Source organism: Crinia signifera, chromosome 12 (genome assembly GCF_055691185.1).
Source record: "Crinia signifera chromosome 12, ASM5569118v1, whole genome shotgun sequence".
Taxonomy (NCBI): domain Eukaryota; kingdom Metazoa; phylum Chordata; class Amphibia; order Anura; family Myobatrachidae; genus Crinia; species Crinia signifera.
The window spans coordinates 50,458,743-50,481,540 of NC_139228.1; positions in this window are offsets into that span (position 1 = coordinate 50,458,743).

The window sequence follows — 22,798 nt, forward strand, 5'->3', positions numbered from 1 at the left end:
TTGTACCGGTCAGTCATCTTCCTCTTCATTGCCGTTTTGAAGTCAGTCCACCTACAAGTTTAAAAATACAAATATCACCATGAGATATGTGCACCACTGTGCTACGTGTAGGGTTACCACCTAGTCCCTTTGATTCCGGACACATGTTACTTACACAGGTTCTGTGGCAGTTTAAAATTAGGTGAAGTGGAGTCTTGAAGTCAGCCAGCCACAGAACCTGTGTAATTAATATGTGTCCGGAATTAAAGGGACTAGGTGGTACCCCTAGCTACGTGACATTTCCTAGTGTGGGTGATCTTATGTTTTTTAGCCATATGTGTCCCACACACACATTCATGTCTCCATTAGGAGGCATTTCAGTGTCTCATCACATTCATTAGGCCACTAAATGCACATACATACATCACTATGCAGAAATGACATCATCCATGGCCAAATTATGCACCTCCACCTGTTGTGAAACTACACATTCCACCATAGCTTGACAATGTGGTTATTATGGAGTAATTTAACTATGGGATGGCATACTGGGACGTGTAGTTTCTCACCAGCTACATGTGCACAGTTTGCTCATTCTTGTTTCAGTAGCATCATATGGAACATGTTACAACAACTCTTTCAAAAACACACTTTCTCTTGTCCCATCACATACTTCACATGAGCAGAACTGTGCCCATAACCTCACATCACACCAATGGTGCATGTTTCATATATCAATGTGGGTTATTAGACATGGTTGTGTTCACATGTGACATTGAAGTGTAGCACTATCTACAAACACACCTTTCTATAATTCGCAAAACATACATGTAACATATGTACACACATATGACATTATCAGGGGGACAAACACCAGGGCTATTTTTCAGCAGGCTCCAGCAGCAACTGAGGCCCTTATTCTAGGTCACTCTTTCTGACCACATATTTCTTAGATGGTCAAAACCATGTGCGCTGCAGGTGAGGCAGGTGTAAAACCCCACCCAAATCTGATTATCTCTGCACAAGTAACACCTGCCTCACCTGCAGTGCACATGGTTTTGTCCATCTAATAAATATTTTGTCTGAGTGAACTAGAATAAGGGCCTCAGTTCCTGCTGGAGCCTGCTGAAAAATAGCCCTGACAAACACACTAACCTTTTCTTCACCGCGTCCCAATTTCTGACCACTGGTGACACCTGGTTCACTTCCTCTGTGATCTTGTCCCAAAGCTTTCTCCTTGCACTGGCACCCGGCTTCCTGGTTGCCAATTCTATCCATTCGCGTGCCCTGGGCACTAAGATTCTTAATTCGGCCTCTACAAATGCAGGGTTTCTCTTTCTGGTGGTGGCATCCTGCTCAGTCCTCACCCTCGATGTTGCAGCCTGTTTTCTGGTGGCCCCAGTTCTCTCACCATGCACCTGCTGGGTCACACCTGTTTGGAGAGATGCAACCTCTTGTTCTGGCTGGTTGCTTGGCCCTTGTGGAGCTGGTGGAGGTTGAACAGGGCCTGTTACTGAGGGGCCCGCTTGGCCTTGGGTCCTCCTTGTCCTCTCCTGCTCCCTCTGCCTCAACCTTTCCAGCAAGGATTCTGCTCTGGCTCTCTGGAGAGCGTCCTCAGCTGCGGAATCGTCTGAACTAGACATGTTTGCAGCAATTGTGGCCTGCATCTGACTGAATATTTATATGTTAATCTCCCGCCATGAACAAGGGGGCGTATATTTTTCCACGCAATTGACTTGCTAATTTACGCCGATATTTCCCGCCGATAACTGCCGCTTAAATTACGCAGGTCTCCGCGCACCTGATCAATCACCTGTATATGCACATACACAGGTTGTGGAGCATTGTGTTCTGCACCGTGAAATGTGTGCACCTGTCATTCCAATGATGAGTGTTGTCAGCTGGTATCTGTTGGAGTTCGTGTATGCTTTGTGAGTCACATTTCAAAACATCACGTTATAATGCTTTCCTTACATATGTAATGAGTCTGAAATTGTCATACACCAACATGTTGCATTGTGCCCCTTTAAGCAGCGTATTTGTAAGTAGACGCTTGCGTGTATTAATTTCCGCACACTGTATATACAGTACGTCTCTCCATGGAAAACGATGTATTGTGCCCCCCTTTAAGCAGCGTATTTGTAAGTAGATGCTTGCGTGTATTATTTTCCGCACACTGTATATACAGTTCCTCTCTATACATTGAATGCATGCTGTTGGTTGTGGTGTGTGTATATCGGAACGGTCCGCGTAAGTTTCTATTCGCATCCAGTTTGTTAATGTAAGAGGGATTAATAAAGTTAATACCAAACAAACAATTTTTTCGACCAATCAGCAAGCACCAAAAGTGATATATGTACCTGCAATTATTAACTGCGCCATAGGCACTATGACTTGTAACAGAGCTAGGCCGTTTTCCACCCCTGAGCTGTTGGCCCTGGTTGACGTAATGGACCGTCACCTGGGGCCCAGGGGCCCAGGGGCCCATATGTAAGCAATGCGGACAAGCGGCGGGCGTATACTGCTGCCCGCCGCCTGATATTCTCGACGACCGGCGTCCGCAGAAGCCTGGGGCAGGTTGAGCGGCGCTGGTCAGACCTGCGCCGGCGGCAGCCAGTTTTTCTCAGCACCCTTCGCCGCCATATTGCCCGATGTAAGTTTTGATTACTAGTATGTCAGCGTTTTTTAGCAATGTTTTGTGTACTTTTTATAAATATGTTCCTGAGTATGGGGGTGTATATGGGGGTGTATATGGGTGTATATGGGGGGTATATGGGGGGTATATGGGTGTATATGGGGGGTATATGGGGGTATATGGGGGTATATGGGGGGTATATGGGGGGTATATGGGGGGTATATGGGTGTATATGGGGGGTATATGGGGGGTATATGGGGGTATATGGGGGGGTATATGGGGTGTATATGGGGGTATATGGGGGGTATATGGGTGTATGACTAATGTGAATTTTTCTTTCCCCCTTTTTTATGAAACCCAATCTTCGATTTCTATGCCATCAACATGAACATTTCAGCACGGGCAAGAGCCCGCAGAGAAGCCCGGGAGCAGGCACGCCGGGACCAGGCAGCCCAGGAGCAGCCGGAAGAGGAGGAGGAAGAGGAGGAGGAAGAGGAGAAGGAAGAGGAGGAGGAAGAGGAGGAGGAAGAGGAGAAGGAAGAGGAGGAGGAAGAGGAGGAGGAAGAGGAGAAGGAAGAGGAGGAGGAAGAGGAGGAGGAAGAAGAGGAGGAAGAGGAGAAGGAAGAGGAGGAGGAAGAGGAGGAGGAAGAGGAGAAGGAAGAGGAGGAGACACTGGCTGTAGCTGGGGCCCACACAATTTCTCCATCCCCTTCCCCCTCCCCAACCCCCACCCCCACCCCCTCCTCAACCCCCACCCCCACCCCCTCCCCAACACTGGAGACACTGGCTGTAGCTGGGGCCCACACAATTTCTCCATCCCCTTCCCCCTCCCCAACCCCCACCCCCACCCCCTCCTCAACCCCCACCCCCACCCCCTCCTCAACCCCCACCCCCACCCCCTCCCCCTCCCCAACACTGGAGACACTGGCTGTAGCTGGGGCCCACACAATTTCTCCATCCCCTTCCCCCTCCCCAACCCCCACCCCCTCCTCAACCCCCACCCCCACCCCCTCCTCAACCCCCACCCCCACCCCCTCCCCCTCCCCAACACTGGAGACACTGGCTGTAGCTGGGGCCCACACAATTTCTCCATCCCCTTCCCCCTCCCCAACCCCCACCCTCACCCCCTCCCCAACCCCCACCCCCACCCCCTCCTCAACCCCCACCCCCACCCCCTCCCCCTTGCTCATGACCACCCCAAACACCGCACAGCCAACCAGCGGGGACCAGGATGGCTCAAGTAGCCGTAAGTAAATAATGTGTATAATGTTGACCTACACATTTCTACACATCAAAAATCACAACAACCACATATGTGTATCCAACATCAACATTAGTTGCAACATATCACTGCAGGCCGACCATAAGGTGTGTCCTGTCCTTCTCCAGGAACAAGGGTCCCCTTGGTGATATTTTTGAGTGTGGCCATGCCTCACCCCTTGAATAATTGACATAACAGTACATCCAATGAGATATCCGACATTAGTGGTGTGGTAGTTATGTGGCTCCAGGTGTTGGGTAACTCCAGTTCCCAGCATGATGTGCAACACAGGGCCGGATTATAATGGAGGCACAAGGGGTCAGTGCCCCTGGGCCCCCCTCTAGTTAGGGGCCCCCTGTGTTTGGCATGTATTTGAAAAAAAAATAATTGATTTGTTTTGTATTTTTTGTTTTTAGCTAAAGGTTTTGTCCATGGGTGGGGTAGTGCTGCAGCTTCACCTATCTGCCAATGTGACAATGATTTATGGTGCTGAACATCGGGAGCCAAGGCACACTGATTGCACAAGTGTGCAGTGCATTTCTGGGACTTGACTAAGTCCCCTGACACTTTGCACCAGAGGACAGAGGCTGAGAAGTTTGTGCTGAGCTCTGATTGATGGAGCTCATTACATGCTTCTCAGGTCCATGGAGAACAGCAGCAGCAGCTTAGTCATGGGAGGGTTTTTAATCAGAGGCAGCAATAGGACTGTGAGGTCTCCTCCAGAGTAAGGGGCAGAGGGACAAACACAGGCTTTTCATGTGGTGTGTGTGTGTGTGTGTGTGTATATATATATATATATATATATATATATATCCCCTGCAGTTAACCATTAACCAAGTTTACTCTGTGTTTTGACAGTATAATTTTCTCCCATGCAGTGTGCGGCCAGTAATGACAAGTGCAAGGGGGCCCCCCGGTCTAAAGTACCCCGGGCCCCCCAAAGGCTTAATCTGGCACTGGTGCAACATAAATGTAGAGATTGTTTTGGTAATAGTGTGTGAGGCCATGCGGATGCATGCTTTACAAACATAGCTGTAGGCCTATAATTTGTACAGCAATGTCCTAAATTTAAAATAGTAAGGAGTGCTTAAGCCACAACAATCTCATAACCCTTAAATAGCACAGGCTAATTGTGAGGTTAGAGGACAGTCCATACATTCATTGATGAAGGAGTAATTGAATTAATGTTATTTACTATGTACAGTATGTGTGTGTTAACATATTATTTTTTAGTACTGTGTTTACAGCAGACCCATCTTCAATGTAGTTTAAAAATGTATGTGGCCTTCACACATAACTCTGAACTTTTTATTATGTACAAATACAACAAACATTTGTGTATGTTATATATTAATTTTTTTTTTTATCCCTTCTCTACAGACACTGGACAGCAGCAGGAGGAGGTGGCAGCCCTAATGCGGGAGATAGTACTGACCCTCCTGTACCTCCAAATACTGTTTGGCCTTCTGGAGGCCCGGATTTAATTTTTGTTTATTCCCCCCCCCCCCCTTATTATTTTTGTCCGAAATAAAAGTTAATGTACAGTTCGCAATTGCCTGTGTTTTTAATCAGAAATATGTTAGAGGGCTTGTAAGGGTAGGTACATACAGATGTGTACTGTAAGTTATACTTGTAATTTGAGGTGAGGGGTAATGATTGATGTGTGAATGTGTGTGTTTTTGAGTAAAATAACACAGTGAAAATGCATGAATGTTTAATGTTGTTAGATTAAAACATCACACATAACATCAGGGTAGGTATACATGTTACACATTGTGGACAAAGAAATTATGGACATATTTAGTACATATACAGAAACACCAACATAACTTGATGTACAATTAACAGCAATATGGGGACACATAGATAGTGATTAAAATGCAACATTAGAACATAACAAATATACATGTAATGAGGGTTCAAATGTTGTTTTATTAGGTCTTTATTAAGGTAGACAATTGAGTTAATAGAAATCAATAATTGAATAACAAATAGATTAATTAATCAATTGTCAGATTTGTAGTTGAAAGGCAAGATTTGCAGGTCCATATATGTGAAGAGTATGGCAGCGTACACGGACGTACGCTCACTCTCACGAGCGGTGACATAAGCTGTGTTTTCCATTGAAAACAATAGGGACCCGTCCGTGCAAACTGGCGTACGCTCAGATCTCCGCAAGAAGTCGGTGGGGAGACGGACGAAAGACGTCCGTAAACGGCGCCGTACGCTCAGTTGTACGCCTGTTGTCGGAGTGCAAGGGCTGGGCCGTCCGCGTACGTTGCCGTACGCTCATTTGTACGCCACTCCCCTTCTACGGTATTTCTGCCCGTACGTAAGCGGCTGATTTGTGGGTGGACCTAACCCTAACGGCCGCGTACGGCTAGCGTACGTTAATAGTGAACGTACGCACGTTTGGCCGCTCCGATCAGAATAAGCTCCACTGTCACGAAAAATTCTGTACCTAGGAGCTCTCCTGGACTCTCAGGCACAGAGATGATTGCTAACAGCAGACAAATGTCAGTCTCTACAACAGAGAATATGTCTATTCCTCAAGTCCCAGAGTATCAATCCATTTGGCAATACAAATTTTGGGCCTAATGGTTCGACATGTACAACATCTCATTCTTCGAAAATGGGATGGACTGCATCAGCGTATTGGGATAATGTTCATGACGCTGACTCCGGAATTTTGAGTGTCTATCCAGTGGTGGCTCCAATTATCTCACCTGAACCAGGGATGTCCATTTTGGTTCACCGATTGGATTCTCCTGACTACCAATGCCAGTCTATGAGGCTGGGGAGCGGTAGTAGAATCCCGATCCTTGCAAGGCTTGGAAACACACCTGTACATCAATATTCTGGAGCATCAGGCAGTGTACAACACCCTCATTCACTCTCAGGACATCGCCACAACAGTGGCTTACATAAACGACCAAGGAAGCACCCGCAGTGCAGCAGCCATGCGAGAGGTGTCCAGAATTCTGACTTGGGCAGAACATCACCTCCTGGCATTGTCGGTTGTGTTCATTCCAGGGATACCAAATTGGGAAGCATACTTCCTAAGTCATCAAGATGTTTATTCGGGTGAGTGGGCACTCCACCCAGAGGCCATTTCCTTCCTTGTGAGCCTTGGGGGCCTCCCAGATGTGGATCTCATGGTGTCACAACACAACAACAAAACTTCAGTGTACGAGTCGCGATCCAGTGATCCTCAAGCCAGCTTCATGAATGCTATGTCAATTCATGGTGGTTTCATCTTCCATACATTTTTCCACCAGTGTCTATGATACCCAGCATTGTCAGCAAATTTAAACAGGAAGGCAGGGATCTCATACATAGGTTTGTAAACCGGCAACAGCTGTCGGTACAGCAGCCGTTCCGGCTGCCACTATGACCATGCTTGCTCAGTCAGAGCCCTTGCCTACACCCAGACCTACAGTGCTTGTCTTTGATTGTGTGGCGCTTGAAACTGCCATCCTAAAATAAACTTTTTTTTCCACAAAAGTCACCCAAACGATGATTAAATCCCAAAAACCTGCTTCAGACAGAATTTACTACAGGGTGTGGCATACTTCTCTTGGTGTGCAGCTTTGTATAACACAAAGGTGTTTAAAAAAGTGAGATTACTTGCCTTTTTTTGCAAAGAGAATTGGACCTAGGTCTAAGACTAGCCTTAATAAAAGTACATATCTCGGCTGTCAGTTTGGCTCCATTGGAAGATAGCATCTCTTCCAGATATACATACTTTCATCCAGGTAGTTATACATGTACAACCACCATACATACCTCCAACAACACCATGGGATCTGTCCTTTGTGATACAGGCTTTGGCCAAACCTCCCTTGTATTCCACTGTATGTAGTGGTTCAAAGTGGCTCAAAGCTAAAACTGTGTTCCTTCTGGCAATTGTATCTGCTAGATGGATATCGGATTTGACTGCCCTTTCATGCCATCCTCCTTTTTCGAATTTTCCATTCAGATAGGGCGGTGCTTTGAACTAGAGCTTCCCACCTGCCCAAAGTTGTGTCCAGGTTTCATATCAACCAGGAAATAGTCATCTCCGCATTCAACTCAGAGGATCCGTCCTCGGCTGAACGCTCCTTGGATATAGTTAGGGCTCTAACTATATATATTGACCGCACTGCTTCTATTCAAAAGTCAGACATGCCTATATTGTTTTCACAAAAAGGGCTGGCCAGCGAACAAACAAACTGTTGCTCGCTGGATACAAATGGTAATTCAACAGGCTTACCAGCAAGCTTATCTCCCTTTACCACCATGGTGGTACTCCAAGGGGCATCTGCTGAACACGTGTGCAAGGATGAAACATGGTCATCTGTTCATACCTTCACAAAGTTCTATGCATGTGACACATTCACATCCCAGGATGCTTCCAAGGTCAAGAAGTATGGGTGTCTCCCAAGAGATCCGGGCACCTGTCTCAAATGTCCTATCACCACCTTACCCGTTTCACTGAATGTACATGTTCACTCCGATACCTCTCCTTCCCAGGGTTCTCCGCAAATTCAAAGTGGAAAGAGGAACCTAGATTCTGGTGGCACCAGATTGGCCCTGGCGGGCCTGGTACGTGGGCCTCCTGGGAATGTCAGCGTACCCTCGTTCCATCTTCCTCTGCAATCAGATCTCATCAGTCAGAGTACCTGCCTGCACCTGGAATTGTCCCATCTCTGTTTGACGGGGTGGCTTTTGAAACATCCCTCTTGCGAGCGAAAGGTTTCTCTTCAAGACTGATCCAGATGATGCTTTGATCACGTCTGTCTTCCTCCGTGGGAGGCTACCATAGAATTTGGAGAGCCTTCTTTTTCGTTTAGTGTATGGTGAGGAGGCTTAACCCCATGATCTATAGATTATCCTTCCTCCAGTTGGGCCTGGAGGCCCGGTTACGCCTTTCCTCTTTGAAGGTGCAGATCTATGCGTTGTTGATCCTGTTCCAGAGGAAACGGGCTTCTCTTCCAAATGTCCATACCTTCTTACAGGGCGCGAACTGGATCCAGCTCCATTTTTGGCCCCGTGGGACTTCTCCCTGGTCCTTCGAACTCTACAATTACCTCCACTTGAGCCCTTCCTCTCAGTCAACCATCCGTGACTCACTTGGAAGACAACTTTCCTGTTACCCATTGCATCTGCTAGCCCGGTATCCGACATGTCAGCACTTTCGTGCTGCTCCCCTTATCTTGTTTTCCATCTGGACAGGATGTCCTCAATTACCTAAAGAGATCTCTATATTCCACATCAATCAGGAGATTGAGGTTCCCGCTTTCAGGACCTCTGGACACATGGTGGCGGAGTCTTCCTTGGATGTGGTCCGAGCACTTTGCCTGTATGTCAAACAGATGAAACCTCTTTGCAAAATGGACACCCTCTTTGCCCTATATGGTGCCCACATGCTGGATTGGCGAGTGTCTAAACAGACGGTGGCCCATTGGATCAGATTCACTGTCTGTCAGGCTTATGTGGACTCCAGCCTTCCAGTCCCTGATGGCGTTCGGGCTTACTCCACATGATCGGTGAGTGCTTCTAGGGCAGTCCGTGGTGGTACTACTGTGGTGCAGCTGTGCAGAGTGGCAACACGATCATCACCTAATTCATTCCTGCACTTTTATATGTTTGATACCTTTGCTTCCAGGGAGGAGTTTTGATATCAAGATATCGTGACCGGCGCTTTGATATGAGAATCAGAATCAGCTTTATTGGCCAGTTATACTTGCATATACTAGGAACTTGTTTTCGGTTTTCTGTGCAGCAGCCAGGTGGGTAACAAGTAAACAGCATACAGTATAAACAATAAACAATATAAACAGGTGGGGGAACATGTACAGTCATATATAAAGTTATTCCGAGGGGTGACCATGTTAGATTATGTGCAAAGGGTTATGGCGCGACTAGACAGTGAGGAGTTCATGAGTTCATGTGTCAGCAGGTGAACCACTTGAGGAAATAAACTTTTTAGGCTTCTGGTGTACCTGGTGGGAATAGCCCTGTAGCGTCTGCCTGATGGCAGCAGGTTAAACAAGCCATGGCCAGGATGTAGTTGGTCCTGGCTTGTTTAACCTGCTGCCATCAGGCAGCAGTGTGCTTATAGCCAAGCAGCAGTTTAGAAACAATGGGTAGTCACTCCCAATAATAAACAAAAAAAGTACAGGAAGTATAAAACTGCGCTACATATAAAGAAACTGTGTATGACATAAAAATTTGCAATTTAATATACTGAAATGCATATAAAAATCAAGAAACCAATATATACAGTGAAGCAATAATGGTAATAAAATATTAAAATACTCAGTGCGTTAGACATGAGTGTATGGATAGTCACCCTTCTTGTGTGGTCCACCAGTACTGGGGAAGTCATATGGTTATTGGGAAGATGGGAAATTTGTAATATCCAGTAAATAGGAGGTGGGAGTCTCTTCCTCTCCTTTACCAAAAATGGAACCGGGTCTATTAGGAGGTGGCGTTCCTCCAAAGGTGGTGTTGCCGCAGTTTTATACTTCCTGTACTTTTTTTTGCTTCCAGGGACTCTGCTTTCGGGCACAGAGTCCTTAGCGAGACTCAGGCGCGTCCCCACCTTTGAGAGTTAGCTTTAGGACATCCCAGTGTAGCCCTGTTTCTCATATGACTCGAAGTAGAAAATTAAAATTATGTTCTTACCTGTTAAATCTCTTTCTTCAAGATCCATAGGAGACGCAGGGATTCCTCCCTGACATGTGCGCCTTCAATGCGTTTTACTGCAGTTTATGGTTTTTCCTGTTATGTTATTTTTGTGTACGGACTTGTATGTTATCAAGCGTCTTCCTTCTCTCTGCCTTGGGGCTTGTTTACTAAAACTGGCTGCCTGTGGATGGGGTACAGGTGGGGAGGAGCTTGGATTGCCCAGAGGCAAAGCTTTTAACCTGTTTGGTGCCTGCCAGGTCCTTCAGCCAATACCTAGTGTAACCCTGTGGGTGACATTCTATGGGATGAGATTTGTGTTTTTTGGCGATTATTAGTAAAAAAAATGGCGACATCGCATTTTTTCTTGAAATCGCATATTTAATAGGATGCGCTAAGGGCCGGATATCGCATATTCTGTGCGATAACTCATGCGTACTGAAAGTGTTGAAAAAAATTGCACTTATCGCATCCAGATGTTTTCGTACAGAAAAGTATACAAATAGCTTATTTAATGGGATGCGATTTCGGAAATCGCACTTTTAAGGTGTCTAATAATCACACTTTTTTCAGACCAGGTTCTGTTGGGCGATTTGGCCTAGAACTCACTTTGGTCAAGTGCACAAATGGTTAATTTCAACACAGGTGGCCTCAATTTCACTCAGAAACACCCCTACATATACCCCAACATCATTAAGGACACCTGTGAGGGTTTGAGACATGGAGATTTTGCAGAGTGGTTTGGAGTTGCTGATTTGTGATGTGGCCCATTTGGAGGAGCTGTGCAGGAAGGAGGAAGCTGCGCACCAGATCCAGGTACCCCCCCCCCCCGACTACTGCGTACCCCACGTATGTATCGTGCTAGGGTGTGTTTCCTGGCTCATGACACCTTTGCGCTCCCCAGAGGGCCCAGCACAGCACCGGTATAATGAATCTTATATTGCAACCCGCAATGTGGTGGAGCGTACGTTTGGAGTATTGAAAAGTAGATTCCGGTGTTTGGACCGGTCATCGGGTATGCTGCTTTACCACCCAGCAAAAGTAGTGATGATCGTCCAGGCTTGCTGCATGTTACACAACATAGCCCTGTCCCAACCAGCCTATGTGGAGGAGGAACATGCAGCAGTCGTGCAGGAAGCCCAACCTACCACACCTCGGGTAGTGATGGGTACGCAGAGGGGGAATCTGTTGCGTACAGAGATCATCAGGCGCTACTTTTCTGGTAAGCACATGTGCCCTGTATTCCAACATGTACCTTTGCTGTAAGTGTACTCACAAACAATAGATTTAGCAATACCATCTGTTTCCACCCACATTTAGCCTAATACAGAGAGCCCAACTGATGCAGCTGGTGGTGCTGACCTATCCCTTGCTGTAATCAACCTTGTAAGTACATTTGCAACATGTATGAACGAATTTTGCTCTAAAACATGGCTCACCTGGTGTTGTGGAACTACACGTCCCAGCATGCCCTGACACACTATAACCATTACAGTCCAAAAAATGAGTGCCAGAGCTTGCTGGGATATGTAGTTCCACAACCTTTGACAGGCCAGGAGTTACACAACACTACTTTTCAGCAATCCCATGCCCATATACAATTACACTATGTCATAATTCACACAACAATTGATTTAAAAATAATACACAGACCAAATGGTATGCGTTTAGACATTTTTACTACAGTATAGTATGTCATAAACAACCTGCATTTCTGTGACTCAAACAATCGTACTTTCGGGGGATGTAACAAGATCAATTGCATAGTAGATGCAAATAAACAATGTAAAAAAGAAAGAAATTATTTTTTGGCACCATCAGCCCGCGCAAAACCACCTTTTGAACCTGTGCCCAGGCCACCCTGGGTCCTAATACTCCGACGGGGTGGGGAAGTGGGCGAGCCACTTACTGGGGTGCTAGATACACTACTAAGTGTAGATGCTGGTGCACCTATGACATTGACCTCCATTTGCTGTATTTGTGCCTGCATAGCTATTAAGGCATTGGTCTGCGCAGTACACGATTGGCTAAGTGCAACTATACTTTGCACAAGGCTGCCAATATGGCTATTCTGTTCCCTTACAGCAGAAGTAAGATCTGCAAAACGGGTGTCAATGCTATTAGCCATGCGCACATGAGTACCTACACCAACCCGTACACTCCTTGAAATTTTTCTTAATTGCAGAAAAGTGTGACGCATGTACCCCTGGATGTTTCCTATTTGCAGGCTTTGGGAGGCCATAAACTCAATTTGTTTCTCCTTGAAATTTAACAAGGAGTTAGCTACTTGTGCAGCAGAAGCTGCTGTATGGGGTTGTCTTTGTGGGTTGGGAGTCACCCCACTTGGTGGAAGATCACTCTGTGATGACGTCTGTATTTCCTCCTTTAGCCGCAAAGGTCTCCACGGGTTCTAGAATGATGTCCATTTCGTCCAGCATCATATCAGAGGATTCTGTTGGTTGTGTTTCTAGTTGTACAGTACCTGTGGATACAGATAAAGAGGTAAGTACTGATGCATATATAGGCCATTCTCTCTTCAGTACTGTTTTTGAAAGGGCTTGAAATGCTGAACGCACATACCTAGGGGTATTATGTACTTACACATGTACCCCGATACTACATGTAACATTGACATTAATACTAAGTGAGATGGCTAGGTCAGATTAAAATTCATTTCCGTTGCAATGTAGCAGCAGGAGATGAATGTAGTGTGAGATATTGTTGATGGACACATGGGTGTGTGTACTGTATGTGTTTTTTGTTCCTTTACCTGATTCCACAGATTCTGCTCCAATGGGCCTTCTTTTCTGTGATCCGTGAGCACTTCGGGACGGACAATCTGTGAAAGAAAAGATGGGCAGCCATTATCTACCTTGCAATGGATAAGCATTTATGTCAAATATGCATTGAAATTACATTACTGGACAAAACTTCCTTTGGTTAAGGACTACATTATTTAGTCCCCACATTATTTGACATATGTTTTACACCTGAAATTTGCTTAAATTATTATTAAACTATTTGACACATTACAACTGGTGCAAAATCTGTGGTATGTAGGCGTGGCAGCTAAACCACCAGTACACCAATGTTTTTGGGCCACATACATGTTAAGCTGCTAGAAAGAATGTTAAAGTCTTGATCAATATCAGCAGTTGTGGAACTACAAGGCCCAGCATTATGATCAATTTGAAAGTAGGAGCAGGCAATTTTTTTTGTCTGACCTTGCTGGGCTATGTAGTTCCACAGCAGCACTTTACTTAGCATAACATACAAGCGAACATTACAGCTTAAAAACATTGCCATGTATGTTTAAGATTGCATGCTGTCACACTTACCAGCTCTGGGTGGCGTCGCCGGCCTATTGTTATGCGCGACGTGCATGCCAGGCAGGACCTCAGGGTGTATGATTCTTTTGAGCTTGACCTCAGAGGACGTGTAGCAGACAGTGGTGGGGCTTCCTCCGCCAGTCTTGGTGGCCTCCTCCAACTCCATGGCCATTTTACTTTGAGGTGTGTCCTGGGTGATGTCCTTCCACATAGCCCTTTTATGCTGTGCAGTGGTGTTGTGGTGGCTTTTCCCCAGTAACCGGTCAAACAGGGGTATGATAGCCCGGCCAAGCGTGGCATTCTCCTCGTACGAGAATCTCAAATTTCTGCCACTTTTTGTGCGGACAGCTTCAACCTCCTCCTCCTCCTCAATTTCTACTCCAGCCATGTACCCCTCCTCCTCCATGCCAGTGTCTTCCTCCTCCTCCTCACATCCATCTTCCTCCACCTCTGACATGTGGCCCTCCTGCAGCTGCTCTGGGGTATGGAATAGGTCCTGGGTATAGGATGGGGATGCCAGCGGATCCTCCACCTCCTCCTGCTGGGGCTGCTCCGCCAGGGCCTCGTCTGGGGCTGGCCTTGCTGTGGCCATGCTGCCTGCCACACTGCTGCCACTCCCTGTAATGGAGGACGACCTCAGCAGTCCTCTGCTGCCTCTCCCACTGGCTCCTCTTGGCTGGCTGCTGCCACTGCTCCCTCTGCCACTGCTCCCTCTGCCACTCCTCACTCTGCCACCAACACCTCTTCCTCTGCTCATACTGCCACTGCTCCTCTCCATGCTCCTTACTTCCTATCAAAGAGCGAAATGGCGCCAGTGCCCCTTTATATAGGGGGTGTGATGCATAATGGAGGGGACCTAGGTGGGCCAATAGGTTAGGGGGTTCTTAGTCATGCAGAGACAGTCGTGTAAATCGCACTCCGGTTGGTCCAAAACTCGCACATGACCGGCGGAAGAAATCGCACTTTTATGTGTCATAAAATCGCAGTAGTTTAACGGGATAGTCAGTCCCGTTTGCTTAAAAAGTAAAAGGTAAAGGAAACTGCAGGTACTTGTGTATTATCACGGAGCCCCCGATTTCCATCACAGGGCATTGTACGATGAAAAATCGCGTCGCATCGCATGCGATGCAACACAATTTCACCCTATTTTTAATTGTACAGGCACCCAGATGCCTTATTACCATGTTAAACGCCCCCCCCAGACCTGATTTTTAATTGTATACCCACCCTCATGGGTCATGAGTATGTGAAACGCCACCCCACTATGAACGCCAACCCGAAGCGTGGCGAGCGGCGGTGGTACGCATCCTCCGACCTTTTCATACCCCCACTATCCATGTCGGCGTGGAGTTGATTTTATAGTGTGGCGAGCGCAGCTGTGCCCGAAGCGTGGCGAGCGGACGCGTATACCTGTGAAGTAATGCGCGTCCCCTCGCGGGGCACACTGCGCGCGTCACGCTTCGGGCTTGGTGGCTTGCTACGCTCGCCACACTTTATAAAAACTCCACGCCGATGTGGATAATGAGGGTATGAAAAGGTCGGAGGACGCGTACCACCGCCCCTCGCGGGCTCGCTACGCACGCCACGCTTCGGGTTGGCATTGATAGTGGGGGAACGTTAACAATGTGGGGGCATTTTACATATTTATTACCCATCAGGGTGGGTATACAATTAAAAATCGAGTCTGGGGGTGCCATTTAACATGGGACTCAATGGCAAATCGCGTCGCATCACATCGCATGCCATTGTAATGGCATGCGATGTGACCCGATTTTAAAATTGTATACTCAGCCTGGAAAAAAGGCTGAAATCGGGTCCATCGCATACCTTAATTTGTGGTATGCGATGCGATGGGCGCCGTGATAATACACAAGTACCAAACTGCATATTTTGAGGAAGGATTAATTTACACACAACAATTATTAATAATATATAACATTTATTTTTGGTAATAGACCATAATTAATGACATACATAAAATATAATAAATATAAATAGGAAAAAGGTGATGGTTAGCTTTGTATTTGTAATTGCAAGGGAACAGACACTCTTATTTTCTCCTTTTTGTATATACAGGTCTTGTATTGTGGAAAGAGGGGTGGTCTGGACTGCACACCATATTTTCAAACATAATGAGAGGTGCTACCAAGGTCTTGTTTTGCAACTGATACCTCTCTGGAAATGAAGTTATTAGCGGACCATAATAAAAGGGTATGTCCTTATGTCCTTTTAGATTATAAAAGCTGCTATGCTTCAAAAATTTGTATGAACCACTCACGATTCCTAGGATCGGTCTCACATCTTTAATGTTGGCAGAATCCTGCTTTCCCCTAGTAAGATCCCCATATTTATACCAGAAGGCAAATGTAGTGGCACAGCGCTAATTTGAGGAGGAGTGGATTTTACCATTAACCACCATGCGATATAAAAAATGAATATTTTTTCTTATAAAAAAACACATAAAAAAAAAATGATTGATGAAGCAATGATAATAGCAGCAATTGCATGGCATTATTTCAAAAGGTGTGTTACCGTATGGACTGTCTAGTCTCTCACAATGTAGGCAATACCTGTAAGGATATGAGTCTCGTTCCTATTATGACCTCCAACCAATATTACGGGGGTCTCTCCAATGTAGATCCCATTTACTCACTAGTTTTAGACCCTCACTTGCTGGATGCTGATTGTAGGCAAGGGGTTCCTTGAGTAAAGGGGTGCTATTTGTAACCAGAGGAGATCCTGACACCCAATGGTGGTGGTTTGGGTGGAAATTGGGAGGTCTGGTCCGGGACTAAGTTCCTTAGTGGGTGGGTCCAATCGGTTTAGTTGCCAAAAATAAGGGTGCTGGTATCGTATAGACTGATGCGTTTCACCAGTTCAACTGGCTTTATCAAAGGTGATCCTATAGCTGCTGGGAATCAATATTTATATTGTGACCAATATGGCTGCTGATTACTCACAGCTGCAGGATCCCATGAAAAAAAATGCCTCTATTTTCACAAAAAAACTTACATAATATACATAAATCCCATGGTGTAACAAGTATAAATGTTAAAAACAGGAGACAGACTTAAAAAGCAATATGCAATGCAGTTAAAACATAATATATACATAGAGACAGCTTCCTAATCTATGATCATATGACCTTATTTACTTCACATGACTTCTTTCCAACTTATTAAGCAGAATTAGATGGAGTTTGAATGGTTTACAGTCTGGTATTACACATCGAAGTGGAGCAAAATCGATTATCCTCATAGGAGATCTGGGCTAATTAGAATAACTTGATGTTAGAATGAATGAACTGGTTGTAAAGTACTAAATTAAAGGAACACTTCCGTGGTCACGTGTCTTAAGGGGGTGTTCACTATGTACCCATTCATCCCCTAGTTGCATCTTTTGCTGTGATGCAGGGGTCATGTGGTCGTAGCTCTGAGAGGGGGAGATTAGCTGCTCATTCGTTGGCCTCAGTCACGTGTTGCCTCTGACGTGGAGGTCATGTGGTCGTAGCTCACAGAAGGGGAGGTTAGCTGCTCATTCGTTGGCCTCAGTCATGTGTTCCCTCTTACATGGAGGTCACGTGGTCGTTAATCGGGAATAAGGGGATTTCTGTTTGCTTACTCGTAGTGATATATGCACTACGTCACCGAAGTAGGGGCAGTTGACGGCTTACTCACTAACTTTGGTCACGTATTCATTTTGACAGTACAGGTCACGTGATCATTCGTCAGGAATGGAGGAGTTTCTATTAACTTCTTCGTATTTATACATTACGTCACCGCAATCTCATGATCTAAGGTTGGAGTGAATAAATTTCAATATATGTATCCCCAATATTCCAATTCGCGCTATGCCTCTTTACAGATAATTTAATTTACAATTATGTATAAGGCAGCCTCACCACTAAGTTCCCCGAGGGGTAGGGAACAACCACAGACCAATGTTTTTACCCAATAGTGGTATGGCGCCAAATTAAATTATAAATGTCCAAATACACTTATTTTAAGATCCACATCCAGTGAAGTAAGTCGGAGTTATTTAGTTCCAAAATTTCTTTTATTCAACTTCACGGGGTAGTTTTGATAAAAACGCTTGTAGAAAATCCCAACGCGTTTCGTCTCATAGAGACTTCATCAGGGGGAATGTAGCGGTCTTTTGATCAATGCCTGTGAAATAAACAGACCATATTCTTCTTTATAAGATGTCTCCTGGACTTTATTTCCAGAATACGGTGATCTTTAGACCCTTATTAGAATAATGCCATTTATAATATAATTGATTAGTGGTGTGCCAGTCTTATGTGGCCTATAATGTGACAGGTCCTAGTATTTCTGTCAGCCTCTTCTGTTAACGTTTTTTTAAAAGGTTTTTCTATTTAAACCTAAACCAGCCTAAATAATATCCTTTTGTGGCCTGAAAGTGGTAATAAAAATATAAGAAACAACGACAATACCCCTTCCCTGGCAAAAACTGAGATGAATCTCATTTATAATTGTAAAACCTTATTGCCTAGTGGTCTGAACAGCGACTTTGAGTTGAAGTGGTTTCTGTAAATGCCACCGTTCCCCGTTGTCTGCTGTTCAGGCCACACCACTTTCATTTATATTCCATATATTTCATTATTTGTATTAGCCCATTCTGGTTCTTTGTTAACAACATATTATCATGTACTAATAATGGCTTATTATTATTGTTTATTTTAGATCTATACGTCGCTATGACAACGAGGTTACCAGCATAAACCTCCCCAATCACTACACATGACAAGCGAGGACGTCATCCCCACTACGTGAGCCGCATCTTTCCTTCACTTCCGCGTTATGCGGTCCAAATCCTTCTAGTCATTGCGCATGATACCGCTGGGCTTCCGTAGAAATCTGTCTGACCACTAAACACAAGAGGGTCTCTGACGCGACGTACACAGCCAGCGATGCGGTCCAGCTTGATCCACTGCGGCTTCCGTTGTTTGCGTGTCAAACAGCGCACACCCGGAAGTATGCATATATATGTGCTTAAATCCAGCCAAACCTTCGTTTTTATTGCTCACTATTTTACTATTGAAGCGGGGACTTTACTAACCATTCTCCAGCCGAAAAATACATGCTGCCTTATTAAGTACAAAACCGGTTGTCATGGCGACCATAGATACATTCCTTCTTCTTTTATTCATTTTGCTTAGTTTTTAGCAAGTGTCATTTTTGATTGTATACTATATGTATGTATATTAATATAAATATGTTTACAAGACATTATGCATGTTAAATTAGTAACAGGAAGTCTAATTAGCAAAATCCACACTTCCTGTCTAAACATGATTGGCTGCTCATGGTATAAAAGATGGACACTCACCCTCCACAGACATGTCTTGAAAAAGGTGTCCTTTGACACCGAAACGCGTCGACGAGTTCTGTGGAGAGTGAGCAGCCATCACTTCTCTTCTTCTGGATGCACTTTTGGATATACTGTATGTATTTTTATCTTTAAAAAAACTTTTTTTATATATTATTTTTTTATATATTTTTTTTTCATATTTTTTTAATTTTTTTCTATTGTGGATACTACTTTGGGACATTTTGGACTTATATATATCCTTCCATTGTTGTGATGGAGGATTTTTTATCGATTTTTGTTACTGTATAATAAAGAACTTTTTTACTAAGAAAATCATCTATCTTGGATATTTTCGCTATATACGGATCCTCTCTCTGGACAAAAGAAACCATTATAGGTGGTTTATCACTTACACTCGTGTAAGTTTGGGTACGCAAATCTTCTCTTCGGTATATATGAGCACTATAGATGGTGTAAAGATACCTTTATTGGGAATTTATTGATATACCACAGTGTGAGTCACGGTACGCCATCAGTACTTTCATCAATTTTTAAAGGCACTTCATATCCATCAGTCCCCCATAGGGGCATTGTTTAAATTTATTTTCATCTTGGCCCTAATTGTATCTTCATATATTTTCTCCACAATCCACGGTGAGAGAAACACCGGTTCCGACATCAACATCGGAACCAGGGCAAGAACACGCCACGGGCATATACCAACCATTGCCTCAGTAAGTGCGGTACGCACCACTCATTACTATTGGTTTTGTTACTTACCATTCTACACGGATTACTATCCGGGGAGAAACAAAAGAAACCTTGATAGGTGGTTCCATGCTTACACTGGTGTAAGTTCTTTGGTACGCATCCCTTCTACCCACTAATACATATCAACACTAATGGTGGTGAAATCTTTTCCTCTTTAAAAAGATACCTTTATGGGAATTTATCCACACATCACAGTGTGAGTCACGGTACGCCTCTAGTACCCTCCTTCCACTTTATACTTACCTGCCTACAGAGGTATAGTTTATATTGAGACACTAATACCTTTTCTTTTTCACTTTAATCACATCACTTGGAGGAAAAAAAATACCGGTTTTTACAACGATATCACGATCAAGAAAAAGAACACGCTACGGGCATATATTCACCAGTTCTTCACGTAAGTGCGGTACGCACCATTTACTGTATTCAAGTCACATTAAGTAAAGATACCTTTATAGGAGTATCTTGCTCCACTTTCTGGTGAGTAAGGTACGATCACAATTCCTCTTCTAACCACACGGGGTGTTATATTAATCCTACGGCCTATATACTAACCCGGACTCCCCATTTTTTCCATACATCACCTCACTGAGTGGAGAATAACTCCGGAGAAATAAAAGAAGGAATACGAGAAAAAAAAAAAAAGGAGAAGAAAGAAGAAAAATCTCGAGGATAAAGAAACCGCTACGTATCTGTACATCGCCCAACTTACCGTGAGTTGGGGAAAAAATCGTTGAAAGTCGTGAAGACACTTGAAGATTTGTAATAATTTTTGCGCCAGAGACTTGGAAATTCCCAAAGAAAACCGACACACTTGGCAGCCTCCAGCTGTTCCAGGATTTCTCTCCTGCGACCGTGGCTAGCAGGAGGGCCTTCGCTCCCATCACCCTGGCACTGCGCGCCCACGAGATCCGGTACCGCTGGGCTTCCCAGTGAAGTTGATCATCACCCATGAAGACACTACCTACAATGTATCCTCCCTAGAAGCTGGAATGAAACTCCTGCTAGAATGGGACATCTCAACCACGGGACCCCAGGGGCAGAAGCGCCCCCAGCCCCTCCGCCAGGAATGGGTTGACACCTGATGACCTCTGTACAGCCACGGACATCCCCACTCTTTATTCGAGCGCCCATGCCAACCTGTCTCCCTCACCTCCCCACAGCGGGTTGAGGTTCCTGCGATAAGTATCAGTCTTATTACTTACTAATGATTGCAGGTTCTTAGGCACTGGGACTGTGTTAACTGATGTTTATTGAAGCATAATGTTAGTCTGCTAAAAGTTCCTGTTTATGTGTGATATAGCCTCCATACCGGTTGGGGATCCTACATGTACGCTTTAGCAAGCTACACACAGTATTAGTATTTGTCTGTTTTCCCCTGAGTTCCACAGGTGGACTGTTAGATTTCAAAGTTCTGCTTAGTTAAAAAAGTCGTTACAGGAGGGGTGGCCTCTCCTTCTCCCTCCTTCCCAGAGACGCCAGGCCACCACCCCAAAACCCCTCTATACTACTGCATGAAAAACCTTTTTCTTTCCCCTACAGTAGTCATGCGGGTCCTAGTTGCTGGACCCTTTTGTTTTACCTTTCCCTTTACCTTCCTCTCTACCTATCACCTGTCCTCCTCCTCTCCCCCCCCCCCCTGGACCGCATTACCCGCTACCAACTCATCCCACCTATCACCCCTCCCACGGATACAGTCGGAATATCCACAGCATTCCTTAAAGACATGCCATGCCTAAGTTTATCTCATTAAATGTTAAGGGGCTGAACTTTGGGATAGGGTTACTCAGCAATGTATCCATCTTTGCGGACGATACAAAACTTAGCAAAGTCATCAAATCATCAGAAGACATCACCATGCTTCAAAATGATCTTGCAATTCTAGATGAGTGGGCAAAAAAATGGAAGATGAGGTTCAATGTAGATAAATGTAAGGTTATGCACCTTGGGAGACACAACCAGTGTGCAAGTTACAACCTTAGCGGAGAGGAACTTGGTAATTCCATACTTGAAAAGGACCTAGGAGTCCAAATGGACAGCAAACTGGGATGTAGTGCCCATTGTAATGTAGCTACAAAAAAGGCCAACAAAATTCTGGCATGTATTAAGTGGGGAATGGAAACCAGGGACTCAAGGGTAATTATGCCACTGTATAAAGCATTGGTGAGACCTCACCTCGAGTACGGAGTGCAGTTCTGGGCCCCACACTATAAAAAGGACATCATAGAATTAGAAAAATTCCAAAGGCGAGCAACAAAGCTTATTAGGGGAATGGAGAATTTAAGCTACGGGGAGAGATTAAGCAATTTGGGACTATTTACATTGGAAAAGAGACGTTTAAGGGGGGACATGCTCAACATTTACAAGTATATCAAGGGCCAATATAAGGAACTGTCACACACCCTCTTTTCTACTAGAAAGGAATCTAGGACACGAGGGCATGAGTATAGATTAGATGAAAAAAGATTTAATTCAGCTAGTAGAAATAATTTCTTTACGGTCAGAACAGTCAAACTCTGGAACTCTCTTCCCAGAGAGGTGGTAACGGCTGGCTCATTAAATGCGTTCAAGGCAAAGTTGGACAAACATTTACTGGTGAAAAACATCCATGGGTACAAATAAGAAATATAATCTGTCTGTAAAATATCAGAACCTACCAAATCAGCAATGGATATCTATACCAGGTTGAACTAGATGGACGCAAGTCTTTTTTCAGCCTTACCTACTCTGTAACTTTGTAACTCCCCACACAAGCGCAGGATGGCCCTGTCATATTTCCATAAACAAAGGGCGGACATAGTGGCCCTCCAAGAGACGCACTTT